At 38.9% G+C, this 21,167-nt stretch overlaps 2 long non-coding RNA genes across 2 annotated transcripts in view; one reads left to right on the top strand and one right to left on the bottom strand.

Annotated features, from left to right (window-relative positions):
- Positions 1-17,523, top strand: part of LOC112428836 (uncharacterized) — a 112,310-nt gene extending 94,787 nt beyond the window's left edge. Inside the window, exon 6 of the long non-coding RNA XR_011611035.1 lies at positions 3,901-17,523. This is a non-coding gene — a long non-coding RNA (uncharacterized lncRNA). The remainder of the gene's footprint in view (positions 1-3,900) is intronic.
- The window catches only part of LOC105493672 (uncharacterized), an 88,328-nt gene that overhangs the window by 5,271 nt on the left and 61,890 nt on the right, over positions 1-21,167 (bottom strand). The gene's annotated exons all lie outside the window — the stretch shown is intronic.

Genomic DNA, 21,167 nt, shown 5'->3' with positions numbered 1-21,167 from the left:
TTGGAGAGTGAATTCACTAGTGTCTGATTCTCCCCCTTGTTTTCCTATGAACGACTGTTTAAATCAGGTATTCTTACCCCGGGACTTATCATCTTAGAATTACAGAACTGCCCCTGTCATGTAGGAACCTATGTGAGACTTTAAACAAGAACCCAGAAGATTTAGGCTCTAGTTCTACCAAAACCAAGTTGAAGTTTTTGTTTTGTATGTGAGATTTCCGCTTCCTTTTTACATTCTTCTATTGAAAAGAATGAGGGACTGGAACAGATGGTCATGTTATAAATTGGAGAATAGCCACGTTTTGTTCTGGATAATTTACTTGGGTTTTGGAGAGAACACAGGCCAGCCACAGATTGCAGTGAGAGATATTGCTGTTTTCCTTTTCACTTAACCAGTGTTTTTTGGGAATTACTCAGTGTTAGGTTTTGAGCTATGTAATGAGCATGCAATAGTAATTGAGACTGGCAACTTGCTGCCCTTAGAGAAATTAGTGAGGAAATAAGAAGTAAACTTAGTGAAGTGGTTCAAGCATGGTCTAGACTCTAGATCAGACCACCTGGCTCATGTGGCAATTCCTCTCCCTACGGTTTTATGACTTAGGCAAAACACTTAGCGCGCTCGTGTGTGTGTGTGTGTGTGTGTGTGTGTGTGTGTGTGTATGAAGGGAGTGATTAGTGGATTGTTTGGGAAGGAGGAACAGAGACAGTGGGAGTGTAAAGGAGGGACACCTAACCCAGGCTTGAGATAAGGATTTGGGAAGGCTTTCTGTAAAAGGTAACAGCTGAACTGAGACCCAAAATGAGTAGGAGTTAGCCAGGCTAAATGGTCACAGGAAGAGTGGAGGTCATTCTAGGTTGTGTCAGACTTGGCTTGTTGTCCTTCAATACCCATTTGTTCTTTCTTCTTCAATCATGGAATTGTAGGATTTTAGGTAGGATATGGCTACCCAAAGCAGAAACTGCATTTCTCAGTTTCACGTGTGGTTAGGTGTTTCATGTGGCTATGTTCTGACCAGTGAGATATAAACACAAATTGTCAGTGCTACTTCTAGAATGTATTTTTTTAAAGATAACTTCTATTGTGTATATTTAAGGCATACAACATAGTGTTATTTTGTATATAGATGTGTGTGTGTGTGTATATAGTAACTCTATATAGTTACTATAGTGAAACAAATGGACACACTCATTATCTTACATCATTACTCATCCCCCCTTATCCACTTCTCCTCTCCTGTGACAAGAACAGGTATAATTTATTCACTTAGCAAAAATTCTGAATATAATACACTATGATTAGCTGTAGTCCTCATGTTAGATCTTTTGACCTATTCATAGAATATAGTCTCATCCTCATTCTTCTTTCCTTCTCAAGTTGTGATGGCTGAAGCTGCAGCAACAATATTAGACCTTAGAGTAAATTTAGGCATAGGGGTTGCATAGAAGAACAAGAAATTAGATAGAGCTCAGCTCTGATGCTTTGCAGTGGAATTTCCACAGCAGTCTTAGACAGAAACTTGACTTATGCAAACAAGGAATAAAGTATCTTATTGAAGTCCTTGTCACTTGCAGCAGAACTTACTTCTAACTAAATTATAGGAATACTAAAATATGACTACAAGTGCAAGGAGATGGGGTACACCACAAATGCATATTCAGAACTCAGAAGAGTGTGGTATGTGGTTGGAAGTAATTATTTGTTATGTTACTTGGGTGAGGTGGAATAAGACTTCTAATGATGCATGCTCAATTAGCCTCACAGGTGATTGGTAAACTGCCTTCTAAAGATGGAAGGAAGGTAGGGACTTTTTCTGAGTAAATCGTGTAAGTTAGAGCCAGACCTGGATCCTTAGAAGACAGAGCTTCGGCCGGGCACGGTGGCTCAAGCCTGTAATCCCAGCACTTTGGGAGGCCGAGACGGGCGGATCACGAGGTCAGGAGATCAAGACCATCCTGGCTAATATGGTGAAACCCTGTCTCTACTAAAAATACAAAAAACTAGCCGGGCGAGGTGGTGGGCGCCTGTAGTCCCAGCTACTCGGGAGGCTGAGGCAGGAGAATGGCGTAAACCCGGGAGGCGGAGCTTGCAGTGAGCTGAGATCCGGCCACTGCACTCCAGCCTGGGCAACAAAGCGAGACTCCGTCTCAAAAAAAAAAAAAAAAAAAAAAAAGAAGACAGAGCTTCTTTCCTCGCTTGTATTAGTTTGGATACTTTCAAATGTTAAGTTAGAGAACATTTTCTCAATCTATGTTAAGCAATAATGCACCTATCTTACATAGCTAGAAGTTCAGAGGTAGAGTGAGCTTTGAAGCTGGTTGATTCAGCAGCACAGAGATGGCATCAAACACCCAAGTTGTTTTCTGCTCCTTTAGTCTACCATACATAGACTCAATGCCATCATAAGCATAATTTCATTGTGGTAATCAGATGGTACCATTGCTAATAGTGCAGTAAGGTTACATGCTTCACTGGAGAGAGACAGAGAGAGAGAGAGAGACGAGAAGAGAAGGGAATGCTACAATGATGGAATAAGAGTCTTTGTTTCTTTTCTTTTCCTTTCCTTTTTTTTTTGGACAGAGTCTCACTCTGTCACCCAAGCTGGAGTGTAGCAGTGGTGTGATCTTGGCTCACTGCAACCTCCCCTTCCTGGCTTCAAGCGATTCTCCTGACTTAGCCTCTCGAGTAGCTGAGATTAGAGGCATGTACCATTACATCTGGCTAATTTTTGTATTTTTAGTACAGACAGGGTTTTGGCATATTGGCCAGGCTGGTCTGGGAACTCTTGGCACAAAGTGATCTGCCTGCATCGGCCTTCCATAGTGCTGGGATTAAAGGCATGAGCCATTGTACCCAGCCCAAGAGTCATTTTTACAGTCTATTTTGGTCAATTCGTGTCATGAACCTACCTCTGGACCATTAACTTATGCTAGAGAAATGCATGAGCTTATGGCTTCTGTCTAGGTTCCTGAAAGAACAGCTGACAAGGAGCTATCATGGCTGTCATAGACCACTGGTTCTTATAGCAATGATACTGCTCACTTCAGGAGAATTTGGAAATTTGTAGAGAAATCTGTTGGTTGCTATAATGGTTGGGAATACATTGGCATTTAGAAGGCAAAAGATGATAAATATTCTATAATTCTGGGACAATTTCTCACAATAAAAATGGTTTCATATCTCACACAACTTCAAATGACCTGCAACATCTTTTAGTAAAATTCCTTGAAACGTGAAATCATTGTTTTTTACAGAGAAAGAAAATTAAATAAAGCAAAAAACAGTTATGATGGAGTAGCTCATGGCAGGCAAGTATTTTACTGAAAACAACCAAAAAGGTCTGCTAAACTAAAGAAAATAATTTGTTTGAAGGCATTGGAAAGTTTCTGAGGTGGTCTGAATTGGAAAGGTTCCCATCCCAGAGATAAAGCAAGCTGACTTTCTGCATGCTACCTCTATCCTCAGAGCATTTACTGATTGTTGGCTTGGGAACAAGAGGCTGAGAATCTGGGAAGAAGTTGAATATCCTTCTTATCACTGGTAGAGGGAATTTTTGGCTTTCCATTGTGACGTTAGCTGGTATGACTTCAGTCTGGCATTTTTTTCTTCAGTCATCCCGGTGGCACTTACGAGCAACTACCAACTCCAACCCCAGAGTACTTAAAATTACCATGTATCTGGCCTGCTAGAGGGACTACACAGGCTAGTGTATTCCCTTCCACTGTTATTCCATCTCAATTCACCACAGATGATAATCTTAGTCATATGATGCTTTGACATGTGAAGCATCACCAAACCCCTACTTGTTAATAGCAACAGAGTTCTGGTTGTCATCTGGTCTTGAATTATTCAGTTCTTAAAGATCTTTTTCTTAGGAGCACTTATGCTACTGATTTGTTTTAGATTTGATTGCCCAAAAAGGAGGTCTTAAGAAGATAGCCACCATTGTGAACAACTGGAACTTAATCTCATGTAAAAACTGTGCAAAGGTATGAAACATATATCTCAGTATTATCTCACCTAAGCTGGGGAGGGAGCTGGGGTATTAATACATCAGCTCCCAAGAATTATTCATGAGGGGATGCTATGCTTCTTGGGGTTGAAAATTTCCTCTTCCATTGGGACTGCCATGTCTACACAGGTAGAGCAGCCTCTGCAGTCCTAGAAAGTCTCCCAAACAGAGAGAAGTATATGAAAGCATTTATAAGTTGGCCAAAGCACAAGGAAATGGCACAGATAAGGTCTACCACACCTGGGGATAACATAGTGGTCACTTACACTCTGATTTTAGGATTTAGGAGAAGGGAAGGAAAATTATGAATCAGAGTGTCATGTAAATGTTTGTAGAGAATAATAATGGTTTTAAAGTGGAAAAAAGATAATTCTGCTTTGTCTCTTGGAAAAATTGAAAATAAAACAAATACAAAATTTAATAGAAACCAAGGAGAATAAGAACTAGGGTTATCTGTTACTCTAAACCGGCATATGAGGATGAAGGGCAGATGAAGGAATAGTTGGTAACCTGGCAGCAAGGAGGAAAGTCCAATTGTACACAGAGGGGATACTGATAAGGAATAAGCCAATGCACTCAGCCGATCCCCAGAAAGTTGCAGTAATTGGCTGCAGCAGGTACCAAGAAAGTGTGAGGACAGACATAGCAGAATGAAATAGAAGTCTGAATAGATAGGTTTATTGGAAAGTTGGGATAAAGAGTGACCATTCTCACTTTGCCTCGTGATTATCTTCCCCCATTTTTTTTTTCTGCTGCCAGCTTGGCAGAGCTAGTGGGACACTAGACCTAAAGGGGAATGGGGAGATGGTATCAGACCTAAACTTGAGGACTCCATAAAAGTGGGAAAACTGAAAGGTGAGTCTCCAGCCCATTTATCCTGACAGTTCCAGACAGTGAAAGATAAAGTCCAAAATAATAAATAGTAAAAAAAATCTAGGCAGAAAATAAGTCAAGGCAGAGAATAGTTATGCTATAAGAGAGCCTGAGAAATGAAATGTTTTTTTTTTGCATTCATAAGCAAGATTTAGGATGCTTTAAGATGAATGATCAGAAAACAGTCTTAAATGTTAAATTATTAGTAAAGAATTCTTAGAAATTGAGAAAACGATTAAAAAATATGTAAACCTTGGAACACACATCCAAGAAATTAGATTTTAAAATGAACAATAAGGAAGAAGAATTACAAAGCGAGAGGATCAATTAACTATTGGACTAATAGAAGTTGTACAAAGGAAAAATGAGTAATAATGAAGAGGCTAGTAGACATGAGAAATTTCCCAAAAAGTAGAATAAAAGAAATGGACAAGAAGAGAAGTGGTAACAAAGTTGAAAGATCAGTCCAGGAGCTCTAGTACAAAAAGGAAAGATTCCAGAAGATAAATAGAAGAAAAGAAAGGAATCAACATAGTAATAGAATAAATTTCTGTATAACCTAAAGGCATGAATTTGTTGATTGAAAATGGTTGCTGTGTACCCAGCAAAATAAATGAAAAGTTCCACACCAAGGCTTATCATCATAAAATTTCAAAACACAGGGGTTAAAAAAGATGCCAAAAATATTCAGAGAAAAAGAGAAAAGGTGACATACAAAGGTGTGGGAATCAGAATGGCATTGCTGAATACCAGTGCTGGATGCTAGAAGATAATGGAGAACGTTTCCAGCATTCTGAGGGAAATGATTTCAGCATCAAATTTTTTTATCAAGCAAAATGATCAATCCAGTATAAGGCAGAATAAAAATATGTCAGGCATGTCAAACATATATCTGCCAGCTGCTCTGTTTCAAGAAGATCCTAGAAGAAGTGCTCTGCTAAATTGAAGGCTAAAGCACGAGAGAGGAACACTAGGGCACTATGGAAAGAGAATCCAACAGAAGAGCATGGGAAGCAGAAATCCAAGTTGACAGCTGGTGCCAACCAGTCCAGACTAGATCAGGAAAAGGAGAGAAATGGATGTAGTAGATTATCTGACAGATTTCACCAAAAGGAACATTGTTCTGAGCAGCATTTTAGAGGGCCTTCAGAGGCTGCAGAAAGAAAATCAAAAAATTAAGAAAAGCAAATTAAGAACAAAATGGGAAAGTTATTAACTCTAGATGAAAAAAAAAAAAAAACCTTGTACAAGAAAGGAACCATAACCATAGTTTGCTTCTTGGCTCAGTGTAAACAATTTTAACACAATCAAATAATGACTAAAAATTGTGATTAAAAAATACTGAGGCTATAATAAGAGAAATAAAGCAACCTTTTATTATAAGAGCAAGTCAGTAGATAGTGTTTAAAATTCAAGAGCTAATAGTATGCAGAAATTATTTAGGAATGTGGAGGTAATCATGGTATATAAACAGCTAAGAGTTAAAATGACTGCCTTTACGGAGTGAAATGGGGTAGAATGCAGGATGCGGCCACTGCTCTTTTCTATGACGGCCTTTGGGCAGTATGACTTTACATGCATTATTACTATGATAGAATAAGAATGCAGATGCATTCAGGAAGTGGAAACTGCCAGCATAGGCATGGAGACCAGAGTGATCCCTGCTCATTTGGAAAATGTAGAGAAATCAACCTAACAAGACAGAGGGACATGGAGAAGGAATAGGAAAGAGCAAGCAGGAAGATTAGATAGCTGGGGTGAAGACAAAAGTAACTCTCAATCTGGGGCTTTTGAAAATGAATTAGATGATAAAACATCTTTGAACCAATAAAAATACTTCTCAAATTTAATGCACCTCTACTTCCATTATTTCTCACAATTGTAAAATAGTGATGTTATAATAAAATTGATAAGACACAGTGGCAGTTCAAAGTATCTGCTATATCATGGTCTGCTCTAAACTGTATAACCCTTTTTAGGGGGGTTTCGTTCCCACAAGTGCCAGCAGCATCACAATGAAACAGACTCCGCAAGATGGACACTGTAATAAAACTTCAACACTATTTGAGCTGGTTTAGCATCCTGCAAAACATCTCAAACGAGGCAGGGCAGCTGAGACATGTTTTGGAATAAACCTTCCTTGCCCCATTTTTAAAAAAGTTTGTGAAGCCCTAGTTTCCCAGGCACGTTCACCTTTTACATTTTTAGAAGATTCAGGAGAGTAAATAGAAGTAAGGAAAGGAAATGAGTGACTTTTCATTTCCCAGCCTTGTCTCATTTACTGCTTCTCACTTGGTTGTACAGTCACATTCCATATTGTTTTTGCCCACTTTAAAAACAATAGAATCCTCTTTTTAAAACTATACCTCCTTCTAATTAGCATGTGCTATACAATAATTTTTTGGACTCTCTTATTTGCTAAGGGACAGGCAAATATTTAAAGGAAAATAGTTTCTAATATGTCAAGATCTTGAATCTGTGATTAATGCACAAAGAACCAGTAACAGCCTAATGCATAACATGGTGACTGTCATCAATATTACTGTACTGTTTACCTGAAATTTGCTGAGAGAACAGATCCTAAGTCTTGTCAACACACACACACACACACACACACACACACACACACTGGTAGCTATGTGTGGGTATGGATGTGTTAATTTGATTATAATAATTAGTTCACATTATATAGATATATCAAATCATCACATTTTATACACTATGAATATATGAAATTTTTGTCAATTATACCTCACTAAAGCTGGGGAAAAATCTCAGTAATGGGAAGTCATGATATTTTCTTGCCATATCAAAAATATTTTTTGTTCTTCACAAACGTGAGCAAAAATCTTTCTTCAAATTTTTGCTTCTTTCTTTTTAAAGAATCTCATGGCAGAAAGAGTTGTCCCAGGCAGTAGTGTCTGGCACACAGGAAACACTAAAATCATGGTTGTTTTATTATTACTGTCTTGTTAGAGTCTAGCCCTGGCCGTATCACTGCACTAGCTGAGTGATCACAGAAAGACTCTTAAGCATTTTGGACATCAGACTGCTTGTCTATAAATTAGGATGTTGGACAAAAATTGATCTTTAAGATCCCTTCAATTCTAAAATGTTGTGATTTAATAAAGTTAAAATATGGGACTATGAGCTCTGAAGCATCAGTTTTTCAAGGATTATGTCCTAATGGTATTAACTTTGACTTCTTGATGTGGTGAATATAATACAGTCATGCATTGCATAATGACATTTGGTCAATGATAGGCTGCATTTACAATAGTGGTCCCATAAGATTATAATGTCATATTTTGACTGTATCGTTTGTATGTTTATATACACAAACACTTACTCTTGCGCTACGATTGCCTACGGTATTCAGTACAGTACAGTTACATGCCATATTGGTTTGTAGCCAAGGAGCAATAAGCTATATTATATAGCCCAGGTGTGTAGTATGCTGTACCACATAGGTTTGTGTAAATACACTGTATGATATTCATATAATGACAAAATCACCATACATTTCTCAGGATGGATCCCTAATTGTTAAGCCATGCAGAATTGTATAATGTCTTTTCATCATCTGTAAGCAGGAAAACAGAGATATAAATCGGAGTAAACAGGCCTTAATGGTAAAACATCCAGCTCTGCATTGCTTTGTAATTCCTGCTGACCCTGGGTCCAGCTCCCTCTTCTAGTCATGGAGAAGGAATGCTGCTCACAAGTTCACAGTTTGAAAACAGGAGCCTCTACTCTGTAGAGAGCAATTTATTTTGACACTAGCAAATGATAAGATTTTTGAAATTAAAATATTGTGTTTAGGTTTCAAGGTACAAATTTATTCCAGTAAACCCCAAAAGCCAAGTTTTTTGTTTTGTTTTGTTTTGTTTTGTTTTTTTGGTGAGGCAGAGTTTTGTTCTTGTCGCCCAGGATGGAATGCGATGGTGCAATCTTGGCTCACTGCAACCTCTGCCTCCTGGGTTCAAGCAATTCTCCTGCCGCAGCCTCCCAAGTAGCTGAGATTACAAGTGCCCGCCACCAGACCCAGCTAATTTTTGTATTTTTAGTAGAGATGGGGTTTCACCATGTTGACCAGGCTGAGCTTGAGCTCCTGACCTCAGGTGATCCACCTACCTTGGCCTCCTAAAGTGCTGGGATTACAAGCATGAGCCACAGTGCCTGGCCATAAGAAACCAAGTTTTAATGCCACTCATTTATTAATTTAATTAATTTAATGAATATTTATTAAACATCTGCTGTGTGCTGTAATGCATATGCTATGAATTTTCTGAAAAGACTGAGTCATTCATCATTATTTTCACAGTATCTAGAAACACAGAGTGATATGATTGGGTCTGTATCCCCACCCAAATCTCATGTCAAATTATAATCCTCAGAGTTGGAGGTGAGGCCTGGTAGGAGGTGATTGGATCATGGAGTGAATTTCCCTTTTGCTATTCTCGTGATAGTAAGCTCTCATGAGATCTGTTTGTTTAAAAGTGTGTAGCACCTCTCCCTTCTCTCTCTTTTTCCTACTTAGGCCATGTGAAGATATATCCGTTTTCTCTTCACCTTCTGCCATGATTGTAAATTTCCTAAGGCTTCCTCAGTCATGCTTCCTGTACAGCCTGTGTAACCATGAGCCAATTAAACCTTTTTTATTTTTAAATTACCCAGCTTCAGGTATTTCCCTATAGCAGTGTTAGAATGGACTAATATAAAGAATTGATACCTAGAAGTGGGGCATTGCTATAAAGATACCTGAAAATGTGGAAATGACTTTGGAACTGGGTAACTAGCAGAGACAGGAAGAGTGTGGAAGGCTCAGAAGACAGGAAGATGAGGCAAAGTTTGGAACTTCCTAGAGACTCACTTAATGGTTTGACCAAATGCTGATATTGATATGGACAGAGATGGCCAGCTGATGAGGTCTCAGATGTAAATGAGGAACGTCTTGGGAACTGGAACAAATGTCACTTTCGTTATGCATTAGCAAAGAACCTGGCAGCACTGTGCCTCTGCTCTAGTGATCTGTGGAACTTTGAAATTGAGAGAGATGATTTAGGGTATCTGGCAGAATAAATTGCTAAGCAGCAAAGCCTTCAAGATTTGTCCTGGCTGCTTCTAAAAGCCTATGCTCATATATGTGAACAAAGAAATGACCTGAAACTGGGAACTTATATTTAAAAGGAAAGTAGAGCATAAAAGCTTGGAAGATTTGCAGTTTGGCCATATGGTAGAAAATAAAAACCCATTTTCATGGGAGGAATTAAAGCTGGCTGCAGAAATTTGCGTAAGTAAAAGGAAGGGAAGTACTAATAGCCAAGACAATGGGGAAAAGGCCCCAAAGGCATTTCAGAGACCTTTGCAGCAGCCCCTCTCATCATAGGCTCTGATGGCCTAGGAGGGAAGAATGAGTTTGTGGGTCAGGCCTAGGGCTGTACTGCCCTATGCAACCTCGTGACACTGCTCCCTGCATCTTGGCTGTTCCAGCCATGGCTCAAAGGGGCCCAGGTACTCAGGCTGCTGCTTCAGAAAGTGAAAGCTGTAAGCCTTGGTGGCTACCATGTGATGTTAAGCCTTCAGGTGTGCAGAGTGTAAGAGTTGAGGCTTGGGAGCCTTTGCCTAGATTTCAGAAGATGTATAGAAATGCCTGGGTATCCAGGAAGGAGTCTGTTGCAGAAGTGGAGCCCTCATAGAGAAGCTTCTACTAGTGCAGTGTGAAAGGAAAATGTGGGGTTGGAGTCCCCATGCAGAGTCCACACTGGGGCACTGCCTAGTGGAGCTGTGAGAAGAGGGCCACTGTTTTTCACCCCCAGAATTATAGATCCACTAACAGCTTGCACTGTAGGCCTGGAAAAGTTGCAAGCACTCAATGCCAGCCCTTGAGAGCAGCTGTGGGGGCTGAGCCTTGCAAAGTCATGGGGAAGAGCTGTCCAAGGCCTAGAGAGCCCACCCCTTGCATCAGTGTGATCTGGATGTGAGACATTGAGTCAGAGGAGATTATTTTGGAGCTTTGAGATTTAACGACTGCCCTGCTGCATTTTGGATTTGCACAGGGCCTGTAGGTCCTTTCTTTTGGCTGATTTCTCCCTTTTGGAAAGGGAGTATTTACTCAATGCCTATACTCCCATTGTGTCTCAGAAGTAACTAAGTTGCTTTTGATTTTACAGGCTCATAGGTGGAAGGGGCTTACCTTGTCTCAGATGAGACTTTGGATTTGCACTTTAGGGGTAATGCTGGAATGAGACTTTTGGGATAATAAGATGTTGGGAGACTGTTGGGAAGGCATGATTGGTTTTGAAATGTAAAGAGGAGGTGAGATTTGGGAGGGGCCAGAGGCAGAATGATATGGTTTGGGTCTGTGTCCCTGCCCAAATATCATGTCAAATTGTAATCCCCAGTGTTGGAGGTGGGAGGTGGCCTGGTGGGAGGTGATTAGACCATGGGGATGGATTTTCCTCCTGCTGTTCTGGTGATAGTGAATGAATTCTCATGAGATTTGGTTCTTTAAAAGTGTGTAGCACTTCCCCCTCCTCTCTCTTCCTCCTGCTGTGATCATGTGAAGATGTGACTGTTTCCTCTTCACCTTCTTGCATGATTGGAAGTTTCCTGAGGCCTCCCTGGCCTGCTTCCTGTATAGCCTGCAAAACAATGAGCCAATTAAACTTCTTTTCTTTATAAATTACCCAGTTTCAGGTGTTTCTTTATAGCAGTGCAAGAACAGACTAATACATAGAGGATGTATGATAGGGCAAAGGTGAAAAAGTATCAAGCAGCATTTAAAAACTATTTCAAAATACTTCATTTATTCATGTACATTCTAGTCCTCCCAACCCAGAATGTGTCTATTTGTAAAGGTAAAGATTCAATTAAAGAAATAAAGCTATTAATTTGAGGTTTTAAAATAGTGACAGCTAGCAGTCAATGAATTCTTTCTCCATACCACTCCTGGCACTATCTTCTTTTTTTTTTTTTTCAATACCGGTATTGTTAGTTTCTACTTTACAAATGAGGGTATCAAAATGTACAATGGTTAGTTAGTCCAAGAAAATATAATGAGTTCATGGTTGCGTTGGAACTTGAAGCTGGATCTGGTTGACTGTCTACTGCACCACCTGTCCCCATGTTTCTGCTGGTCACAGCTCCATGCAGCTCAACAAGAGTGAGGTAGAGCTGTTGGGGTCTTTGGCCCTCTGGTTCCACCCCAGGAGCTGTACGTTGACCCTCACAGCACGACAATCTGCCAGTAATGACATCTCTTACAAGAACCAACTGTTACCAGAAGTAAGGGGCAGACTGGCACTCAAACACCTGTGTGTGCAAGGTTACATGTCATTATCAGCCATGTCATCAACTAATGAACCAATGTTGTGTAAGTACTCATGGCTGCCTCACTACTTTCCACAGCTCTGTCCTGAGCTTTTGCAATCAGCAGAAACCCAGTTCTTCCACGATAAACACAGTAGCAGTTTGGTCCCACTTTGTTTTAATGTGACAACCAGCTCTGATGAAAAGATGCTCTACAGTTTTATAAAGACTCTTTCCAGTCTTCAGATTTGCAGGCAGTTGGTACAGAGATAAGACCAAATAATAAATAAAACAACTATTTTGCCATTGAGGGTAATGTTCAACTTACTCACATGCATGTTTCTTTGCAATCACTGTCTATGTGATGCTCTTAAGACATCAGTATTAAAATAAACTTACCCACATGCAAAAAATAGGAAGTTCAAACATGATTCTTTTGTTATGTGAAGATGATGTCTAGCCTGTAAAAGCAGAGAGCCAATAATAATAACACTGATAATTAGTATCAGTGTTAAAATTTGTATGGTTCTTTATTGCTTATAAAGTAAACCACAGAATCAACACAAACCTCTTATGAGGTAGGGTCCATCCCCATTTGTTTTAGAGAAGACTCAGAGAAGTTGTATTGTTAATTAATAACTCACTTAACAACATGCAGAATAGGATAGTGTCAAGAAGACAGGGTTTGAAATCAGATCAACTTTCAATTCCATTTCTGCTGTTTTACTATCTGTGTAAAAATGGCCAAGTTTCCTAGGCTCACTAATTTTCAATTGTTCTTATCTGTGCATTGAGGCTAATCAAAGTATCTACCCATAGGGCTGTAGTGAGAATTAAATAAGATAACTCATGTAAGGCACTCACTACAATATCTGTAGCATAACTGTTGCTACAAATGGTGGTTGATATTGTTATAATATTATTACTGCTTTTTATCTTCTATTCTGGGTGTTGTGGTAAGTGCTGGTGTACAATAGTAAAAGTTATAGTCTAATGCATGTGCATAAATATTCACAGCTAGTAGATAGAAGAGACAACACACATTTTCTGTTTCTTAAGCCTTAAACCAATTTATTTTTAAAATCACCAATCTCTTTGCAGTGAGGAAAAGTGAGAAATTAAAAGAAACGCAAATAAAAGCTAGTTAAGGTAATGCTGGCTTCTCGTCAGTTGTTCAAAGTGAAAATGTCATTCCTGTATTCATGTGTTCTAGGCAGAATTCCTTTTTTTTTTTTTTCTTTAAGGTAGAAACCATTTTTATTTCCCAGCACATGAACCAGACTGCAATAGAGCTTGTTTGCACTGTGGCTGGCTGATTCTTTTTTGGTGGAGTCATCACAGATTTAGAATTTTCTCAGGCAGATGTTGAAATCTAGATAGAAAACTTTATCAATGATATATTACAAAGACTATTCATCTTGAATAAGATACCATATTGCAAGCTGTCTTGTTTAACAGGCTTACAGAGTAGTTATGGTTTCCATAGAAACGAGACTAAATCCTTCCTTTAGTACAGTCCCGGAGGTCTCAGCAGACCTGCAAAATATGCCATGAACTGTCAAAACACTGCTTCTACAGACATACGGAGAGCAGCATTTGTTGCTCCATCAAGCTGTCCTTGTGTGGCACAGTGCACTGAAAATTTTAGTTAAGATGCTAATTTTTACAGAGAAAATGCATCTTCTTGAATGTTCTAGTTCACTCTTTTACTGCAGTGTTCAAGAGGCCAGTAACCCAAAGAGTTAAATCCAGCCTTCTTTTGTATACTGTACATGCAACTTTTGATAGAAGAGTTGTTCAAATGCAAATTCATCTGCTTCTTCATAGTTGACTTGTCATTTCATAGTAATTATGCTTTACTCCCAACTTACAAATTAAGTCATGAATTAGTTTTCATTTGCTGGAAAGAGGCAGCAAATCCTAGGAATTTTAACCACTGTACTGCCAGAAAGCCCTTGAACTTAGTTAATTCATGCTTGTTTCATTGTAAGTAAGGATAAAGATATAAATTGACTCACGTTACAGGGAAGCTCCAAAATACAGAGAGAAGTAATTGCAAGGGATACAAAAATTCAGACTTTAATATCCTGTTTTTAAATGAAGATAGAATGGATCATCAGTTGGAAACGGTCAATTGTTATGGACCAGAAATAATAAATTCTGGATAGTGTGATTACAGTAGTAAGACCAGCTCTTATGATAACTGAAGTGGGTACATAAGGAAGGTAGCATGAAAATTAGCTACTGACAAAGCAAATATGTGAACAATATATAATTTCAGTATAATTTTCAAAAGCTTATTTGTGTAATAGCCAATTCTGGACTAGGTCAATGACCTTTTTGTCAATGAATAATTTTTACCCTTTATTACTATTTTATCTCTTTACCTTTGACCATTTAGCTACTCATTAGTGTCCCATTAAGTGTTATTACTCTTTTTTTCTGTTTATAAAAGTAGCACATACATATTGCAAAAAGATATAGTGAAATTCAGTAATTTACAAAGAGTAAAGCAAAACTCGACCATAATCTCATTACTAAGAAACAAACACTGCCGGGCGCGGTGGCTCACGCCTTAATCCCAGCACTTTGGGAAGCCGAGGCGGGCGGATCACGAGGTCAGGAGATGGAGACCATTCTGGCTAACACGGTGAAACCCCGTCTCTACTAAAAATACAAAAAATTAGCCGGGAGTGGTGGTGGGCGCCTGTAGTCCCAGCTACCCCGGAGGCTGAGGTAGGAGAATGGCGTGAACTCAGGAGGCGGAGTTTGCAGTGAGCAGAGATCGTGCCACTGAACTTCAGCCTGGACGACAGAGCGAGACTCCGCCTCAAAAAAACAAAAAAACAAAAAAATCAAACAGTTACCATGTTGGTCTACTTCTCAGAATTTGTGCATATACATTCATATAAATAGGTAAACTGTTAAAGACAAAAAAAAAGGGTCTTCCATATTCTTCCATTTGTGACTATTTTCACTTAATACTTGCTGGATTTTTTACATCGATAAATAAGGATATTTATTTGTAATTGCCAAATAATATTCCATTGATCTGGTCATTTATTAAGTAATTATTAGTTCTTGTTATGTATCAGCTTTTCTGCCAGTCCTGAAGCACAGTGGTGAACAAAAATGAAGTCTCTTAATTTATTTAACTACTGTTTTGTTAGAGGCTAATATTGTTTCCCAATCTTTAAATGGACTTTTGGTCTTGCCCAGAACACTTGGTAACTGGCAAAGGAGTTGAGGAGAAGATAACATTATTTTGAAAAACTGGAGCAAAGCCTCCAGAAAAACCTTTGCTACTCAGTGTGTTAAAATAAAATCCTTTCTTTCTATACCTATTATAGCAACAAAAACAACAGTAGGCACTTAATGAGTGCAGTCTAAATAAGTTCCAGATATTGGATTTTTTAAATTCTCATAATTGCCCTATGAAGTAGATACAGTTTTTGGCAGTACTATTATTCCCATTTTATAGCCAAGGAAAATGAGGTAAAGAAAGGTTAAGTAACTTGCCTACGGTCACAAAATAAATAAATAGAAAGACTGGGATTTGAACCTGGCAACCTGACTCCAAATTAGGCTACCTCTTGTTAATACTGAACTTAGCATATAAGTGTATTATTGAAGCATTGTATGTGTTGTAATTATTTTTCACGTCGGACCTTTAATGGCAGAGGCCCTTTTATTAATTTTGTGTGACTCAAACAGTGAATGATTTATAAGGGGCATCCTGTAACGTTTTGAAGAACGAATAAAAGAATACATGAATAAATGCCATTTGGAAATGTGACGTATTTCTAAAGAATGTAAGATTGTGTGGGGAATAGGTGTTCAGAAAATGTTATGAAAATTCAAAATTCTTCCTACAAAAGCAATCCTTTTCCATTGGTAGGAGGGCCCTGTATTCTAGGATCAGCTATATACTGACCAGCATCAGACATACACCATACACTTCCACTCTATTCTAGCAAACTTGAAAAAAATCTAGATGAAAAATCATTCAATCATCTGCATGTTATGTGGCTGTCCATTATGTAGATATATGATGAAAGGCCTGTATTTGAAAATATTCAGCTGTTTGGTGTCATATCAATTCAACAGTTTTTACTGGATGAAGTTATATATTTCATCCTGAAATTTTCATTTACTCTTGACACTACTTTTAAAACTTTTATTCAGAGATAACTAAGGGACACAACCAGTTTAAAAGTTAGACAGAGAAGGTTGGGTGCAGTGGCTCATGCCTGTAATCCCAGCACTTTGGAGGGCGAGGTGGGCAGATCATGAGGTCAGGAGATGAGACCATCCTGGCTAACATGGTGAAACGCTGTGTCTACTAAAAATACAAAAAATTAGCCGGTGCAGGGGCGGGCGCCTGTAGTCCCAGCTACTTGGGAGGCTGAGGCAGGAGAATGGCGTGAACCCGGGAGGTGGAGCTTGCAGTGAGCCGAGATTACGTCACTGCACTCCAGGCTAGGTGATAGAGCAAGACCCTATCTCAAAAATAAATAAAATAAAATAAAATAAAATAAAGTTAGAGAAAACAATCTAGCTGTTGGATGACGTTGAGTGCCTTTCCTTGCAGAATGGGCTTCTGTCTAAGGATGAAAGAGTTGACCTCCAAGTGTATGCTGCTGTTACTGATGGTTCTGTGCAACTCAGCTGGCTAAGTAGTTCTCCATGGCGCTGGTAGGGGCTTTTTGGCAATTCATTGAGGAGGATTTGTTTGTCACAATGATAGAGGAGAAGGGTCATTGGCGTTGTAGAGCTCTCAGCCAGAGACATTAGATAGTCTTCACTGTGTGGAAGAGTTTACACAGCAAGGATTTGTACCATGTCTCAAGTGACTTTTAAATATTAAAAATGTATTATTGTGTTATATATTACTTCTTTTTAAATTTACCATTGAATGATGCAGGTAGCTAGATTATCTTTGAATTTAATATCTGGAGAGTTAAGGGGGCTCTAGAGAGTATTTCCTTTACAAGGGGAGCACTGAGTTTCAAAAGGTTGAGTATCCCTAAATCAGACAAGGTACCTTAGGATTTAGTGTTTCCGGAGGATAGCAGGATTCCATTTTTCTTAGAAATAGAATTTCAGGTGAAACTTAGTAGGGCGAAAGATTTGGTAAATAGCCAGTGAGAGTTCTTGAATTAGTGCCTGGGATATTTAGTCTCACAAATATCATCCTCATTTCCTTAATTCTGCTGGGTTTTTTTTTTTTTTCTCATGTCATTCCACAGCAAATATGAAATGTGATAGAATTTGGGGAAGAAGGATTTTTCCAAATGTTATTAGAAGGACGTGAGTTTTATAGCCTGGAATCTAGTCTCCTTGCTTTATGTGTGACATGATCAGAATTTTTCTCGAGGAAGATAAATCTGATGGTGGGATATTGCCTAATTTCAGATCAGAAAAACCACGTCTCCCGGATTGGGTCACTCATTCTAGAAGGGAGTAAAAATAAAATAACATTTGTCCTATTTCTTCATCCTTACACAGATCTTTCTTTTTTGCTTTTGATCATGCTCTCTAATTCTTAGGACTCTTCATTTCTTCTCCTGCAATCTCAGGGGATTATGTGGGCAAGAAAGTTGAGCAAGTGATTGATCTCGGACAGCTCTTAGTCTTGGCTTCATCACTTTACTTTCTTACCTTCCTGTGGAAGGCAAATTGCAAGCTTGTTTCTTCTTGTTACTTTCTAGGTTAACTCTTCTTTAGAGCTGGTATCCTTGGGGCTGTGTGAATATAACATTTTATACCCAATGATTTCAGGATCTTAACTATTATTTTGTTGGAATAGATTTTCAAAAACATTCTCACCCTAAAATTGTCAGTCTATGCCTCAAAGAAGCACCTGTATATCTTTGCATTTCTTAACAGGCATCTCACGTCTTTTGCATAAAGGAAAATCTCAGTAGATAACTAGCTACAGTCTAATTTAATCCTCAACAAGCTTGATATACTACAGAGTATTATCTTAAGAAGGCTAGGCATATCCTGCTTGTATAAGTGATTAAAATTCTAAACTGCACTTCTACCTGCACAAGGACAGACTCCTAACTGATCTCTTTATGTTTGATTGACTCTTTTGCCCTCTCATGTTTGCAAGAAGGTAAACTTTTGTAAAACAAACATATTCCTATGTTTTTGTGGTAGTGTTTGTTTTGTTTTTGCGAACACAAAGATAAAAGCAAAACAGAAACAAAATCACCACTGAGGAGACTGGAACATGAAGAGAACGAGCCAAAAGGCTGGAGAGGAGAGGAGGGCAGAGGGTTCCCAAGGTACAGAAATTGAGTGTTAAGTGAGGCTAATATTTCTAATGGCCTCCCCTTTTTTAAAAATCATGTTAAAAAAAACTTTTGCAACAACACAGATGCAGTTGGAGGCCATAATCCTAAGGAAATTAATGTAGGAACAGATAACTTAATACCACATATTCTCACTTATTAGTGGGAACTAAACATTGAACACACAGGGACATAAACATGGAAAAAATAAACACTGTGGACTACTAATCAGGGGAGGAAGGGGAGAATGGGTTGAAAAACTACCTATTGTGTACTATGCTCACTACCTGGGTGCTTGGGTGATGGAATCTGTACTCTAATCTTTAGCATCATGCAATATTCCCATATAACAAGCCTGCACGTCGACCTCTTGTATATAAAATAAAAGTTGAAATTAGCAAACAACAAAAAACACCTCAAGGCCCCCCCAGGTTTAATCCTAGGTGATTTAGATTTATTTGAGCAGCCACATTATTCTAATTCTTGATTTATTGTTAGGACATAAATTCCCTTAGAAGTAAAGGCCCTGAAACCTCCTGGCAGGTCAAGGTGTTATCAAGGGTAGTCTGGGAAGGCAAACTCAATAATACATTAAAATCCATGAAATTCTTGCTGTCACCTAGCAAGACCTCGAGGGAAAGGACATTGGAGGAGGGAAGGAGGAAAAGATCAGGAAAGATTCCTGGGTGAACTTTGCAGGGGAGAGCAAGTGGAATCCATCAGGAAACTGCCCAAGGGCTCCAACTGTTGGTGGTTGGGAGGTGCTTAGAAGGCAGTAGAAAGACAGCTGACAAAGGGGGTTGTGGAGGGCTTAGTGGTAAATCTCTCCAGTATGAGGTACTGCCCAGCACAGTGCATAAAGCATAGTAAGCCAGTCCCACATATTGGTTAATTTCCTTTTCTTACAGCTTCCTCTAGGATGGGCTTGTTCTGTAGCCTCCAGAGTAGCTTCCCAGGGCTTGATTTGTTTGGACTAAGATGAGCTTTGTATTCTTGATCCTTTTGTTTGCTCAGTTCTATGACTCAGGGTTGTGTTAGCGTCTCTGCTTTCCCTACTGGACACCACATACATTTTGACCTCAATCCAGGACTACTCTAGCAGCTCTCTGGTTGTGTGTTTGTGTGTGTGCGAGAGTGTGTGAGTTATAATTCTCCCTCTCATCCTGCCCTCTCCTTCCATGAGTTCCTGTGTCAGGGCCAGAGACACACACTATTCTTATAATTAATGCACTGAGCTTCGTGCACATGATGTAGAGCCTAATTTTACATTAAACAGTCTCAAATATTATCAGATTACTCCATCCCAAGTAATACAATCTTGCAAAAAGTTTTATTCTTTAAACTAGAGTATAAAGAGAAACTGCCATCCTTAAGAAATGCAATTCAGAAGGCTCAAAATTTTGCTTTGGGAGGACAATTTCCTGGTACGCTGCCAGACCCTCTGTGCTGATTTTATATCCATTAGGGGTTTCTTTGTTTGGATTACTGTTGCTGACATTCCTACTTCAAAAGGGGCATTGACCCACTTTCACACCCCTTGTCAGATGTGGACAAAGAGCTTTCTGAAAGTTGCTTTACAATGGCTGAGTTGAATGTCCACACTCACTGTATTAAATTATTTGTGATGACAAAGGGAAATAACGAGTTGAAAGTGCCGTCTATAGTGGTGTCTTCACAATGTGTTGCTTTAGTTTTTTTTTTCAATGTAGTCTGCAGAATAGGTCTTCAGGTTACTTATAACTATGAAAATGGCTTCTCTGAGAATCTGGGTCCTGCAACTCATATATGATGTGAGCGTTCTGTGCTCTCTTTTCATAGGCTGCTTTTTCTTCCTTATCCTAGGTCATGTTTTAGTCACAAGAAAGACGGTATTAAATGTTTCAGAGAGATTTTAGCTCAGAGACTGAGCTGAAAATGAAATCCTCCTTGCTTTGAAGATGTGGAAGCCATAATGATTTCTGAGCAATGCCACTACGTTCTGCCATGCTTCCTTAGATCAAAGATTTTATTTAAATGCTTCATACTCAATAATGTGAGAACTACTCTTTCACAATTTATGTTTTCCTAGGAAAGTTTGTACCCTCTACTGTACATATCTTGCACTTTTATAGAACTTTTGACCTCTTCAAACACTTTTCCAAAAGGTTTCTCAATCTCTTCTCTAGGCCCCTTGCTCACCTTATGGGTATAAATTTTCATGGTACGTAAGAAACTTAAGATCTAGGTAATTATTTCACAACTGATGAGCAGAAATGTGAGAATTCATAAGAGTTCCACTTCCAGATCTAGCCTAACCATTTTTTGTAGGCCCTTTGGAAAATGACCTAAAATGCTCCGAGTAACTAGAGATTGAGGTTAATAGTACCTATTTTACCATGTAGGATTGCTGAAAGATCAAGATCTGAGATGCATATTTAAGTGTCTCTCCATGGGTGTGGTGCCTGAATTATATAATGGGGATGCCATTTTCATTCTTAGGTTGATGCAGACAGGGAAAACATAGGATATACTAGATTGACAAGTCTGTGTGCCATAAACCCATCTATCTGTATCCTCTTGTATTTTATTTTGTCTTTTACTTTTTAAATAAATGTTCGTGTTGGAAAATCCCAGTCTGCCTTGCTTTGTGAGGCCAACAGGAAAAGAAACATTTCTGCTCATGTCGCCCAATCAGC

The sequence above is a fragment of the Macaca nemestrina genome, chromosome 12 (genome assembly GCF_043159975.1).
Source record: "Macaca nemestrina isolate mMacNem1 chromosome 12, mMacNem.hap1, whole genome shotgun sequence".
In the NCBI taxonomy this organism is placed as follows: domain Eukaryota; kingdom Metazoa; phylum Chordata; class Mammalia; order Primates; family Cercopithecidae; genus Macaca; species Macaca nemestrina.
This window is presented reverse-complemented; position numbering and strand designations above follow the sequence as displayed.